General features: G+C 38.6%; 1 protein-coding gene across 2 annotated transcripts in view; it reads left to right on the forward strand.

Annotated features, from left to right (window-relative positions):
- The first annotated feature begins 4,333 nt into the window (after positions 1-4,333).
- The window catches only part of NLGN4X (neuroligin 4 X-linked), a 268,537-nt gene continuing 257,629 nt past the window's right edge, over positions 4,334-15,241 (forward strand). For both annotated transcript variants that reach the window (XM_075263663.1, XM_075263664.1), the window contains exon 1: positions 4,334-4,720. The gene's annotated coding sequence lies outside the window, so the exon portion shown is untranslated. The remainder of the gene's footprint in view (positions 4,721-15,241) is intronic.

The raw sequence follows: 15,241 nt of genomic DNA on the forward strand, positions 1-15,241 counted from the left end.
TCCTTATATATATATATATATATATATATATATATATATATATATATATATTTTATTATCTTTTATATTAGTATTAATTAAAGATGGTGTAGTATTGAAGTTAAGGAGCACACGAGGGGCCCACTGATGCACTATTAAAAGGGAGTGACACAGCAGCATGGTGGCTCAGTGGTAAATACTGTTGCCTTGTATCACTAGGGTCCCTAGGTTTGACGTCAATCAAGGACAACATGCAATATCTCATGTCTCTCAACCTATGTTTGTGTAGGTTACGGCAATTTCTTCCTTCATGTTAGAAACTCACTTCCCGTTACACCTGACCCTTATTGGTGTTGGGGATGAGTCTCAGTATGTCATTGTATCACAAAGAAAAAAGCCAAGGTGGCACTGCTGTAACTTCTATAATCATACACTTGTTATAAATAGCAAAAACACATCAAGATGGAAAATGGCCAGTAAAATAGCTTGAAAGGTGGTGCTCATCAACCCACAAAGTCATAGAGAAATAGATCAAAAATGTAATGAAAGCTGGGAGCACTCACCCAAGCACTTTTCGTAAAATCAGTCTGGGAGAGAGTGACTGCACAAGAAAACACTGGCCTGGCTACGAACATTTCGCGCTTCCACCTGCACTTTTTTAAGCTGTGTCTTTTTCACATTAAACCAGCAACAAAGAAAGGTCAGGCTCACCTGAATATGGCACCTTTTTCCCATAAAAAGTTGTGTCTCAATGCCAAGATATTTATTTAATATGTTGATGAGTAGAGATGAGCGAACACTGTTTGGATCAGCCGATCCGAACAGCACGCTCCCGTAGAAATGAATGGAAGCACCTGTGACGCTGACTTTGCCGGCGGCCGGACGGCATCACAGGTGCTTCCATTCATTTCTATGGGAGCGTGCTGTTCGGATCGGCTGATCCGAACAGTGTTCGGATCGGCTGATCCGAACAGTGTTCGCTCATCTCTATTAATGAACAGTTTGGATCACCACGGACGGTTCCATTGATCCAAACTGTTATACTCCGTACTGCTAATATGCTGAAATCTCACCTTATAATAATAAATAAATACTGAGATAATAATGAATATTAATAAATTAATTAATATCTCATCGACAGAGTCAAACATTTTTATGGTGAGCCTGATCAATCAAACGCTATTTTCACAACTGCATTTGGCTTTCCGTTCCTCAGGTCTCCAAGCAAAACCAGAAACCTAATCTGCTTAAAAAGTGGTTACCCGCGGAAACCCACAGACCCCGCAGACTATAATGGAGTAAACTGGGTATCTGCCCAAAAAATGCAGACAAATTCAGAGAGAAATGTCCTGCAAGCATTTTTTAAGTGGCTTTGGGGACGGAATCCCTGAACAGAGAGCAGACACAGGTGTGAACCTAGCCTAACTGTGTTGTTGTTTAATATATTTCACCCTAGTGACAGGCTCCCTTTACTTCTAACACTAAACTATATGATGCAGGATCGGGAGGGGGGGGGGGGCATAAAATCGCCTATTCTGAAAGGAAGGAGAACTAGAGTTTAGTTTGCAACAGAAGGAAGGACTTGAAAGTCTGCCAGCCGGCCTCCATATAGGACTACCAGTTTCAGAAGCTTACAGTGCTGAGTGTTACGGTCAGCAGGATACATTAAACAAACTAAATAATAATAATCCTGCGGAGCCCACTGGACTGAACTTCATGGCGTACAGGTGTGAACAAGGCCTGACAGTTAAGCTCACTGCCGGGCTACACCACAAACTAGGTGCTCCCTGTTACCTCACAGGGAAGCTGCTATTGCAGGATGCAGCCGCTAAATGAATACTAAAGTCTTAGTGGTTACTTCACCACTAGACAACACAACTAACAATGACCGTGTGCTCTCAGCAGCTTACTGGGCCGCACCCACACCACAGCCACCTGCAGCTGTAGTACCACAGGTACCAGCCTGCCTAAGGTAACTGACAGACTGTGAAACATATAACAGTGCTGGGCCAAACACACAGCCGCAGCACATGAAACAATAGAGACTAAGGCTAGCTAGGTGGCAATTCCCTGGGCAATTACTAGGGACAATTCTAATTAAAGCCCTACCTAGCTAAGGCAGTACTCTGACAACCTAAAATACTGCACTGATCTGTGGTATTTGAGTTTTGAGACCAGAGCACCCAGTGTCCACACCAGCCTCCTTAAATGGAGGGAAGGCGGGACCGATCAACCAGCCCAGGTGCTACAAGCCAGATGCCAATAGGCTGACACCAGTGTCAGTCAGCAAACCAACCATGCCTATCGACTGCAAGGGGATTAACCCCATGCATGCTGGACCCAACAGTCACAGTGGAAGAGGCTGTGACCGTGATATCAAGGCCGAACCTACTGCACAGTCCTAACACTGAGTCCTACACCTCACAATTGGGTACTATAGCATAAAAACTTAAGAAATGTAGCCCTTCCCACCGGTCTGGAACTTATTGCTTGTACAAAGGACGTTCGCAGTATGGAGCATCTAACGGCTTCCGTTAATCATAAAGTGGAGGCTTTTGATGCTGTGTTGTCATCTTGGGACATATATTGCATCTTAAATGGTCTATGACTCCTCCCCTCTCCCCCCTCCCTTCCCCCTTTTTCCTTTGTCGTTTCCCCCCTTCTATTTTTATTGTGTTGCCATTTGATGGTTTGTCGTGTATTTTTCTGTTTGTTCTTGTACTCTTGGACGTTCAGGCCACATGTTGTGGCTTTTCTGCATTTGTCTTACTATTTTGTTCTAATGTAATTTCTAAAAACTTTAATAAAAACTACAGTTTAAAAAAGAAGAAATGTAGCCTTCAATTTACTGTGCTAACTACTTTTTTAGAGGAATTGTTGTTTAAGAATTTTCAGTGTGCATTATTTATCAAGATAATAATTGTTGAAATTGAGGAAAAAAAATTAGAACTGAGTAACCTACATAAACCCTGCTCAGAAAGACCATTCTAAAACCTGCGTCATAAGATTGGGTGCCTCCATTTTGTTTGGAAGGGTTTTGCACCTTGAAAAGAAAGTGTGTAACTTGTTCAAATTTGTCTTAGTACATGAGGATCATTTTGCACTCTTAACACCTAGGACACCCCACCTTCCACAAGTCAGCGGACATGATACAAGGTGTGCCATAGAGGAACAACCACCGCCATCATCCACTGTGTAACCCCCTCTTCATTGCACCAGCCGTATAAGCGAGAGAGATTCGGTGGCCAGGAGCTCAGCCATCATAAACACTGTGACCACTGTGACTTCACCCCATCCTACCTACTACCACTCTCATCCACTTCATACTACTCCTCTGGGTCATATCAAATACATTGCACAACTTCTTTATTATATGGTACTGCACTTCCGTACTGTTGTTTTTATTAAAAAATAAATATTGACTATTTTGTATATTACATGTAAAGATTGAGAGTCCTCAGTAGTTGATACCTTTTTTAATGGCTAACAAAAAAATGTTCACAGATTGCAAGCTTTCGGGACTACTTAGGTCTCTTCATCAGGCATAGTATACTGTACCTGATGAAGAGACCTGAGTAGACTCGAAAGCTTGCAATCTGTCATAATTGTTTAGTTAGCCATTGAAATAGGTATCAACTACTGAGGACTCTCAATCTATACATTTCATATCCAATGGTTAATATGGAACAAAGATAAATTTTTCTTATATCTTGAATACTGTGAACATTTGTAATATATGGAATATAATGTATATGTATGTGATATATATATATATATATATATATATATATCACATGTATATATATATTTATATATATATACACACACATGTATATATATATATATATATATATATACACACATGTATATTTATATACTGTACATAGATAGATAGATGTAAATATGTTTGTGTGTGTATATATATATGAAAATGAGTACTGTAGGAATATATATATATATATATATATATATATATATATATATATATATATATATATGCAATACCTTTTTGTTATTAGAAAACTATTCTCCGACATGGCATTCATTTATATGACAAACATATTCCTTTTTAGCATGCTAACATTTCCACTTGCTTAAGAGGATGATTCAGAAGCAGTGTGAAGTAACTTGTATGTCCTTTAGCTGCACCGCCATATGCCTCCTGGCATTATACACCCTACCTCTTGACACAAACAACAGTGATGATTGTGTTCCATTTGAATTGCACTAGAATTAGCAGCTCTTTGCATTAGGTTGTAGATGTAGATATGGTTTCTGTAGTGATGATGCAGACTGCAGCAATCTATTGGCTGCTGGCTTTGTAAATTTCATTCAGTTTGCTCCAATAGCTGAAGGAGAAGTGACTGGTACAGCCTGGTCCTCTCTCCCTCCTCAATCTCTCTTTTTCTTGCAGCTCAGTCTCTCTCTCCATCTCTGCATAGGCAATCAGAGCTCTTTACTAGCAAAACCTTCTCTGCTCACACTGATTGTAATGAATTTTCATGCTGAACAACTATACAGCTCCTGCTTTTCTCCTACAGTCAAGGCAGCCTTTTGTTTTCTGGTTCTCACATTCCTTTGGACTGCAAGACCGCCTTGGATTGCAACAAATATCTCTATGTATTTTCAGATGTGAAAGGAACCTGCTTTGCATCGAGCAATTTCCTTAGGATTTGCATTTTGCAGGATTTGGCTGAGCAGGAGATGTTGTGTGCTTGATCTGCTTCTCTGCTTTGTCAAGGTAAGGTGCTGGGCAGACTTTTCCTTGCATTTTGTATGCTAGTTAAGCTATGTCTATGCTTTCAAGCTTTACTGCAGTCCTTTATGTGACTACTTTTCCCCTATGGCTGCAAGTCAATACTTTTCCCTTGTGCTCCACACAGTGCCCCTATTCATATACAGTATGTGTGTTCTGGGCAGTAATGATCATTTTGCTGCAGTAGCCTCTCAGAAAAAAAAAAAAAAGCTATGGTTATGTGTGGTGTATACAAAGTAGCAGATCAGTCTCATATACAGAATGAAAGATAAGCTGATATTAAATCAGAATCCTAATGATAAACATCCTTGTTCGATGTCTGAAGAGAGATACATTTCAAAGGATTTGACATAGTGGTTAACCAAAGGAAACAGCTATTATTGTTGCCATATCCTGTAGCAGCAGAGATACTATATCTGATCATTTGATACACTTTGACTTATATGAGGTTGCAGTCCCAGGGATTTTTTATTACTATGTTCCTGCCACAGTGTGTGTTTTGTTATTGAGTTTGGCAGTTATATATGTGATTACATATCTTGGATGGAATTATTACATGTTTAGGTCATAATCTGCAATCTGAAGCTTGGCCATGGAATCTATGCTGGTTATTTTATTGCTAGACTGCACCTTGCTTATTGCAACACATTGCTTGGCATTCTGCATGTGTAATGCATAATGGAACAGGACGTGCTTCCCAATCAAATGGAATAAAGAAATAAATGAATGTTATAGTGTTCTACACTATAGCCCCGAATTGTGGTGCATTAAAGCATTCTGCACTCACATCACTTCTGATATTGTGTAGGATGTCAAACTGGAGGTTGCAGTTCTATCTCATAACTTGATTATCACCTACCTATTGGTTACCCCACCCCCGCCAATGGTGGCTAAAGTTCCCCCTCACTCCACCTTGTTTAAAGCTCCATGGCTGATCTGGTTTTGCAGATATAAGACTGTGTGTGTTGATGACACTATGGAGAAGAAAGGGAGACTTTGAGGTCCCCTGCCACCTTTCATGCAGTGCTATCTAGCAAGTGGCTACTGACTAGTCATCCTGAGTTTACTGAATCTGAAGAACTAACCGGCGGATATACCGTATTCTAAATCATAAGCAGCAACATTGTAGCTTTTTTTTGAAATTTTTGATATTCTTAACCACCAAAAGTAGGAATTACCAAATCCACCTCTTTTATAGATTTCTCGTGAAAGCTTTCCCTTTGGTATTTCTATAAGCCAATTGCTTGGATACCTCTGGTTGGAGTACCTTGATATACTCTTATGCTTGATCCTTCAGATTTCATATGGGAGATCTTATGAGACTCATAAGCATTTTTTTTCTTTGCTTGAAGTCAGGTATGGTTGTATTGATCCTTGTCACTCGCAGAAATAAAAGGAAAGCATTTACCAACAAAGAGAAGACACGGTTTTCTGTTCTATGGGAACCAAATGGATATATACGATTTTTTTCCTTAGTTAACATTGCCGATTGGGTGTCTATTTGCTTCTACAATTGATCATTGCAGCAACTTGTTGGGAAATTCGATGCCATATGGACCCTGTGAATCACGAATTGGCAATTGACGGGTGTTTATATATAGCTAAGTCATGGGCTTCACTGACATTCATCGACCACCCACTGTGAAATGTGACATTACTCAACCTTCCCCGCTTGGATTTGTCACATTTGGTGACAATAAACGATTTTTAGCCGAGGTCAATCCTTTCTGGACCTTTCTAATATACCTATTCTTCCAAAGTTCTCTGTAGCTGTCCCTGCATTGCTGTTTAAGTCACATTAGCATAGTGAGATCAAATAGTGATTATAATAATCCATGTGAGCCTTCAGGATTAATCTACAATTAATTCCTATAAGGAAAGATAAGTCAAAGCAATTTAGGCTACATATATTACAGATCAATTAAATTTCCCTCATCTGGCTTTATAGCGGATCAGTTATTAATTATATTTTATATGGATATTTTATATCATCTGGAAGGATAGCAATATTTTTTTAATTCCATATTACGGCTTATTTCGTGGCTATCTGTATCCTAGAATTCAAAGCAGGGCTAGTACAAGCTGAAAGGAAGAACATCTGTTCTTTTAAGATTAATCCACAAGGTGGTAGTGTGTACACTTCTTTTTCAACATTCTCTGTAGTGGTCACTTATTTGAAGGATATAGTTTGATGTATATGCAGTAAAGGGCCATTTATTATATAGGTAAAGTCCAATATCTGTTTCTTGACGTCCATTATTCAATTGTGGCCTTCCTAGTCATATATATGAATCTGGTGGAGTCAGACTAGAAAAAAAAAAAAAATCGAAGGGCTGAAACATGGATAGCATTTCCTTCCAGCCCTGATTTTAATTTTAGGATTATTTTAAGGGTTTGGATATTTTTGACAGCTAAAACAGACATGTGAACCTGCATTGAGGATGTGTTTGTGAAATATTTAGAAATATTTGTGTACCCTTGTTCGGAACATCCAGTCACCCAGTGAATGATTAGGTGTTGACTTAGCTAATTAGAAATCTGTTCTTAGGATTCCAGGGTATTATGTTATTGCAATGAAATTATTGACAGCTATTCCCAACACAGTTCCACAGCATTTCCCATTAGTCTTAAAGTTCAGGACATCAATCTTACAAGAAATGCAAATGGAATTCAATAAATAATTGCCAAAGACATCTGCTTTCCCCCCTATATGTTAAAATGCCTGTATTTCGAGAGACTTGGAAACAATTCCTGTACTGTACTGTAGTAACATTTTTTGTCCTTCAAAACGTGACCTTTATTACTGGTATTACTCGTTCACTGTATACAGGTATACAAGGATACCTAGGCTATAAGAGTGAAGGAATATATACCAGAGTAGATTTATTTTTGTACTAGTATAGAATGATTTCATGAAAAATATTATGTAAACCTTTCCCACTTTTTTTGCATTTAGAAAGAATCAGTTCCTTATAGGATTTTTATTTTTTATTTTAATATATTCACTCATTCATTTCTAGATTTCCTATAGAGGAGCCTAGAATGGCGTTCATGTTAAAAAGATATTATGTCTTACTGAAGGCTATAGAGATGTATTGAACTTTAAGGTACAAATACCATCTCTTTACCACCATGTTGTACGAGGGATTACATAAATAATGTACAAGGTTGCCGGAAATATACAATATTCAGGATTTGGAAGATTGGATACATTGTTGATCGGTATTAATATCTTTCTGATTGAACTAAATTTCATTTGGGCTTTGACACTTGCTCAGTGAAGGCAGCGGGGGTATAATCGGTGCGCCTCGGAATTGTAGAGTAGTCGGGTTTAATTGAGGGGACTTAATTGAAAACATTCAACACAAACCTTATGAGGAAACATTTTTATAGTTCAGCGCGATACTAATTGACTGGGTAAATTCTGCATACTTAACCGAGTACTCGCACTTCTGTTTTTGACAGATTCCCAATATAACCCCCTTGGCTATTAAGAAGAACAATCTTCTTTTCATGTTTCATAGTCATTCATAGTGACAGAGTCACCTGGAAAGACAATGGACTTCTTCATTCAGCCAACAAACATATTGCTCTGTCATTTTTGAATGGAGCTTGTCTTTAGTTAATTAAAAAAATGATGAGACTTGTTGCTCCAGGTTACAAGTCCTGATATCCTATCAGGGGGAGTCTTCTAATAAAAGGCTAGCTGTAAGCTTGCAACTGGCAATAAGCCACACAGATCAATATGGAGCTCTCATTTCAAACAGCAGCACTTCTCTGTCACAGTTCAGCTCAGGTGCACTCAAGCAATGTTTGTAAAGCATTTATGCTCTGAGCCATTTCGATCCCAACATTTGACAGGGTTATGTACTCAGCTCCGTCACCTTTTAATAGTTCTTATTCTGTTTGCTTTACTACTATTACTAGGATCTAAATAATAGAAACCATGCTTGTCATTCATGCTAAAATATTTTCCAAGCCAATGTGCGTTAACATTTGGATATGTGTTTATAGGCCATACACCTATGCAATAGTCTCATGTAATACCATAACGTGTAGTCGTGTTACAACAAAAGGAGATCATTTAAAGAAATTGCATTAAACCGATTGGTTATCTTTTAATACTTTTTATACTTTCAGGGGGCCTTGTAGTATACCATCAGGTGTATCTGGCACTATACTTTCAGGGGTACCTGGCACTATATTTTCAGGGGTGGATTGCACTATACTTTCAGGGGTGGCTTGCACTAAACTTTCAGGAGTGCCTTTTACTATACTTTCAGGGGTGCCTTGCACTATACTTTCAGTGGTGCATTTCACTATACTTTCAGGGGTGCCTTTCACTATACTTTCAGGGGTGCCTGGCACTATACTTTCAGGGGTGCCTTGCACTATAATGTCAGGGGTGCCTTGCACTATACTTTCAGGGGTTCCTTGCACTATACTTTCAGCGGCCACCAATACTTTCAGGGGTACCTTGCACTATACTTTCAGGGGTGCCTTGCCCTATACTTTCAGGGGTACCAGGCACTATACTTTCAGGGGTACCTGGCACTACATGTTCAGGGGTGCATTGCACTATACTTTAAGGGGTGCCTTGCACTATACTTTCAGGGGTACCAGGCACTATACTTTCAGGGGTACCTGGCACTACATGTTCAGGGGTGCATTGCACTATACTTTAAGGGGTGCCTTGCACTATACTTTCAGGGGTACCAGGCACTATACTTTCAGGGGTGCCTTGCACTATACCATCAGGTGTATCTGGCACTATATTTTCAGGGGTACCTGGCACTGTACTTTCAGGGACACCTTGCACTATACTTTCAGGGGTGCCTTGCACTATATTTTCAGGGGTGCCTTTCACTATACGTTCAGAAGCGCCTTGCACTATGCTTTCAGAGGTACTAGGCACTACACTTTCAGAGGTACTAGGCACTACACTTTCAGAGGTGCTAGGCACTACACTTTCAGAGGTGCCTGGCACTATACTTTCAAGGGTGCCTTGCACTATACTTTCAGTGGTACCTTGCACTATACTTAGTGATGCTTTGCACTATACTTTCAGGGGCGCCTTTCACTATACTTTCAAGGGTGCCTTGCGCTATACTTTCAATGGCACCTTGCACTATACTTACAGTGATGCTTTGCACTATGCTTTCAGGGGCGCCTTGCACTATACTTTCAGTGGCACTTTGCACTATACTTACAGTGATGCTTTACACTATACTTTCAGGAAAGCATTGCACTATACTTTCAAGGGATCTTTGTTTACATTTTTGTCATTTTTTTTGTAAATATTGACACTGTTTGTGGTTTCACTCATAGGGCTAGTTCACACGTAAAAACCTCCTGGCTTATTTTGGTCCTGAAAAAAACCACTTCCTAATTAGGAAGCTTTTTTTTTTACATTGCCAAGCTTTTTTTGGAGCTTTTTTTTTGTAAAAACCGCTTCCAAAAAAAGCCAGGCTGTTTTCCCCTCCCATATGAGTGAATGGGCTGAAAAAACCGCTAGCAGTTTTTTTTCGCGCGTTTTTTTTGCAAAAAACCGCTTCGCTTATTTTTGCAAAAAACCGCGCGGAAAAAAACTGCGCGGTTTTTGCCTCCCATTCACTTCTATTGCTTTCTTCAGGCGGAAAACGCCTGAAGAAAGGTCATGTCGCTTCTTTTTTCTGCTAGCTGAAAAATAACTAGCAGAAAAAAAAAGCTAGTGGGAAAAAAAAGCTAGCGGAAAAAAAAAGCTAGCTGTTCACATAGGGCTCCATTGTAAAGGGGCTGATTTTGAAGCGAAATTTTGATATGTCGCACCAGTTGACCAGCAATAGGTTCAACCTTACAAGCTGAATATGTGCAGCTTACTCAATACTATAAAGAACATCATCAAAATATAGTTTTCATTACACACAAGAGTATAATATGGTAGTTCAGTTATGAATTATTAAAGTTCCTAATGCAAAACACTGGACAAGTAGAAACAATTAATCTATTGTTATAGATCATAGCTAATAAAATGGAGGATGCCAAGGGAAGGACTATAATAGACCACCGGGCAATAAATCTTTTACTTTATACAACTGACACAGTTTGTTGTGTATTGTTTTTTTGCTTCTTTGGAAAGCTCATTACATAGTGATGTTATACTGGTTCTTAGCTTATGTGATAAAAAATACTAAATGTCTGTATTCCACACAGATATTTAAGCTAAGCCACATGCATTTTTGTCATATGGATAATCTCAGTCAATAGTTGGGAGACTGTATAAAGAGAGTGGAGTCTCAACATTACAACTGAGCTTGTGCAGGATTAACATACTTCACTATTATATTAGTAAGCACTTCATTGTAATTATGTAGCATACAAAACCATCACATTAATATTACAGGACCATAAGTTAGAATCAATACACAGAAACACAGTCAATGTGCTTAACATGGTCAACTTTGCTGCGGTAACTTTGTAACATTGAAACAAACTTGCACTACTTGATCACATACTACAATCCTATGGGAAATATGCAAATCTGTTTTCCAGTATGTAATTAGGAAAACAATGTTTCTCCTGCCTGCCCGCTAGGGACAGCCCCATGTTATCATGGTAGCTGCATATGTCCCCCACCTCTGCAAAAAATGTTTTTCTGCCTGTTATATCTACATGCTGTGACCCCCCCTCCTCGTGTCCTCCAACCACATTCGGCTGTATTATTAACAACACTCCACACAGAGAACTAAATGATCCTGCAGTGTGCCTGTGTTTCTTTCGTTTTAGTTGCTATGATTCATAGAATTTCTCTATCTGCCATGAGCTTCTATGTGTTTCTCTCTTGTTATATACTACTGTACCATCTATGAAACTGTATCACTGAAATTTCCCCATTGTGGGACTATTAAAGGAATATCTTATCTTATCTTATCTCTTATCTTATTAAACATCATGCAGGACTTTTTCAACAAGCCTAATGCTATGATGTGAGATTTAGCCAAACCAATAAATCTATTCCAAAAGGAACAGAATCCCAGCTGTGGACCAGATCTGGTTGGATCTCATTAGCACAGTGTAGGGAAAGCTGGTTTAGCTTCCCCAGTGGAGTGAAAATGGCTTTATAAATCTCCATATGCATGCAAATTTAGTGATATTATCTACTCTACTATGGTGATCTATGTTCAGTTAAATGAAACCACAAAATCGGCACCAAATTTTGCCCTGAATCTGCCATTGCTTGAAAAAAATAAGCATCCTGCTTCATCTAACTGCAATGTGATCCAGTCTTCTGACTAGGCTCATTCCTATGAGTTCTATCGGTGGGTGAAAGCCATGGTGGAAAGTCAGATGGGCGGAAATGGAAGAAGAATTTGAAGCGGAAGTCTGTCACAAATACTTATCCATTTCTGAATATAAAATATATGTGGTCTATTTTCAGCTCCTGACACGAAGACAAAATAGAACATATTTTGGTAGTGAAATCTATAGACATTATGCAAGGCTATTTTGATCTGCTTTCATGAACTATAGGGAATTACTTTTCACTAAACTAGCAGAAGGCTTGAAGCTAATTAACATCTGACTCCACAGAAGCCCCAGAATAACACTCAGTCACATCTAGTGCGATACACTTTACTTCTGATACTTTGTTGCAGTCTTCCATCACATATCAAGAACACATCATAATTATTTTTGTAATAATGTAGACACATTTATATTCGTATTTACTTGTCCCACAAATCTTCAAAATGACTTCATATCTTTTAATAAATGAACAAGTATAAAACTGTTCCTATGCAATAATCCCCTCCAATATTCTGATCTGTATTTTCTTCAATAAGATATTATTGTTCAAAGAAGTCTATTTATAGCACATAGGAGGAGGCTGGAACGTGATTTGTATCGCAGCATGTGGTAATATTACTGGAGAGATGGAATTAATTACTCATAAATGACTTCAAGTTTTTGCAATCCATGTAGATATCATGAATCCATTTATAATGCATTTGGTGGTAACCGCGTTTGACAGACATACCTGGTTAAGTGACAACACTACGTATCATTAACTTTGAGAGGCTTTAAAGGTTGTAATTATTCATGCAAATGAAGATGGCACGTTATTCTGAAATATAATATATTCTCATAAAAGGCTAAGATATGAATGTTAGTGATACAGGTATTCATTTTTGCTTTGATTAAAGTATCAACATTTAATTTGAAGTTATTAAAGGAATTTTTTAAGAAATTTCCCTTCCTTTATAGAATGTAGGCTCTTGTGGACAGGATCTACCTGTTATAACAGTTGGTCACAATATTAGCCTATTCTTCTTGTTTTTGGCTCACTTGGCAGTGGCGTGCCTGTATAACCATGTGACAATTGCAGACATTTGATGGTCACAGCAATGTATGGCAAAGACCTTTTAAGCCAGTGATTGGCTGCAGTGGTCATGTGGGTATACATAACCATTGCCACAGCAGGCAAGTAAATATATAGATGTATCAAATTTTATCAAGAATTCCTCAAATTCAACATCAACCCAATTCCACACAATTCACCGCTTCCATGGATGGCCGCACATAACACATATAGAATATTTAACTAGTTAGCATATCATTTTGGAACATATTGTTTTTAGAACAGCTGTCCAGGGAAGAGGACGGCTGAGTAAGGATACATCTATATACTGGTTGAGACGACTGGCAGGGCTGGAAGGTGGTAGAATTAACCAAGTGAGAATTTCTTCTTTTTATTTTATCACATCCTCTGCCTGTATCTGAAATCCGAAAACACCCTTTAAATAGCAATTAAAGATGGCTATAAGATTCATACAGATGTAGCTGAAATTAACATGACTTTTAACACGTTAAGTAAACAGTTGCTACTTCCTTGACACATGAAGAGGTTTCCCGACTTATTTTTTTAATGACTTAATAGTAATACTGAGAGGTCCATAAACATAGGAAAACACATTCACACTCACACATATATTCACTTCTTCCCAGGTCTGTCTTAACATTTTAATTCACCATTTTCCATTGATTTTGTTCTGATTTGTTTCCATTGATTTGTTTTGTTCTGATCGCAATATGGTGACTTATCAGATTCAAGATGAAGATGGCTTTTTTTAATTGATAAGAGAATTATATGGGATTTTCTCCCTTTCTTTTGGATCCAAATGGGTGTAAGAAGATGATGTTTGTGTTTCCTGTGGTCATGCCTAAATTTGTAGGTTTTGAGTGGAGTTAGGCCCTTGGTAAAATAATTTAAATAAATCTTGATAATATTGGCTTTGCATTGTGTTGATGATAGGACTAAGGTTACAACTAACATAATTTACTGAGAGAAATTAAAGACAAATTACATAAAAATAAATAAATCACGACCTTGATTATTTGTCTCATTTTATTCGGAAACTAAATTGCTTCTAAAGCTCGCTTTTAGGTTGATCTTAGTTTACAGAATAATAAAAAAATGTTTTCCACTGAAAGGCTAGAAGAATACGTGCTATGTAATTAATAGTTGGTATTTTGTATGAGTTTTTTATATGTGCAGGAAAACTTATATATAGACTATTAAAAATTGGCACCGTTAAAGGGATTCTACCATTAAAACTTTTTTTTTTTGTGGATAAGATGTCGGAATAGCCTTTAGAAAGGCTATTCGTCTCTTACCTTTAGACGTGGTCTCCGCCGCGCCGTTCCTCAGAAATACCGTTTTTTACCGGTGTGCAAATGAGTTCTCTCACAGTGATGGGGGCGTCCCCACCGCTGCCAGAGAAGTGTCTCCAAGCGCCGCCTCCTCCTCCTCCTTCGTCCACCGCGTCATGTTCAATGTCTTCTTCCGGCGCCAGTTCGTAACCTAGCAGAGCAGAGCAGGCGCACAGACCACAGGAAAATGGCTGCTAACAATACTGTGCAAGCGGCCATTTTCCCGTGACCTGTGCGTCTGCGCAGTCTGCTCTGCTTGAAGTTATGAGCCTTTGCCGGAAGACATTGAAAATGACGTGGCAGACGAAGAAGGAGGCGGTGCTTGGAGACACTTCTCTGGCAGCGGTGGGGACGCCCTCATCGCTGTTTCAGCACTGGCGCCCGCCCCCATCGCTGCAGGAGAACTCATTTGCATACCGATAAAAACCGGTATTTCTAAGGAACGGTGCGGCGAGACCATGTCTAAAGGTGAGAGACAAATAGCCTTTCTAAAAGCTATTCCGATGTCTTAACCACACAAAAAATGTTTTAATGGTAGAATCCCTTTAATGCCTATATTTTGTATTTCCGGTAGGATTCAATTTCATGGTTAACTTATCTACACTATGTTATCTAAGTGTGAGCACAAGCATTATTGTAATAAAACAGATTTCTATGATGGTATTAGAAGAATATGTAGTGCCCAAAGTAAGTTCAAAGATAATCTCTTTGAAGTGTAGTAGTAGTAGTTTTTCTTGAAAGAATAGGTCTAGGTAGTACTAGTTGTTGTTGAGGAGATTCAGCTGAGTTATGGAATCTTACAGGTAAAGGTTTATGAGA

The sequence above is a fragment of the Leptodactylus fuscus genome, chromosome 2 (assembly GCF_031893055.1).
Source record: "Leptodactylus fuscus isolate aLepFus1 chromosome 2, aLepFus1.hap2, whole genome shotgun sequence".
In the NCBI taxonomy this organism is placed as follows: domain Eukaryota; kingdom Metazoa; phylum Chordata; class Amphibia; order Anura; family Leptodactylidae; genus Leptodactylus; species Leptodactylus fuscus.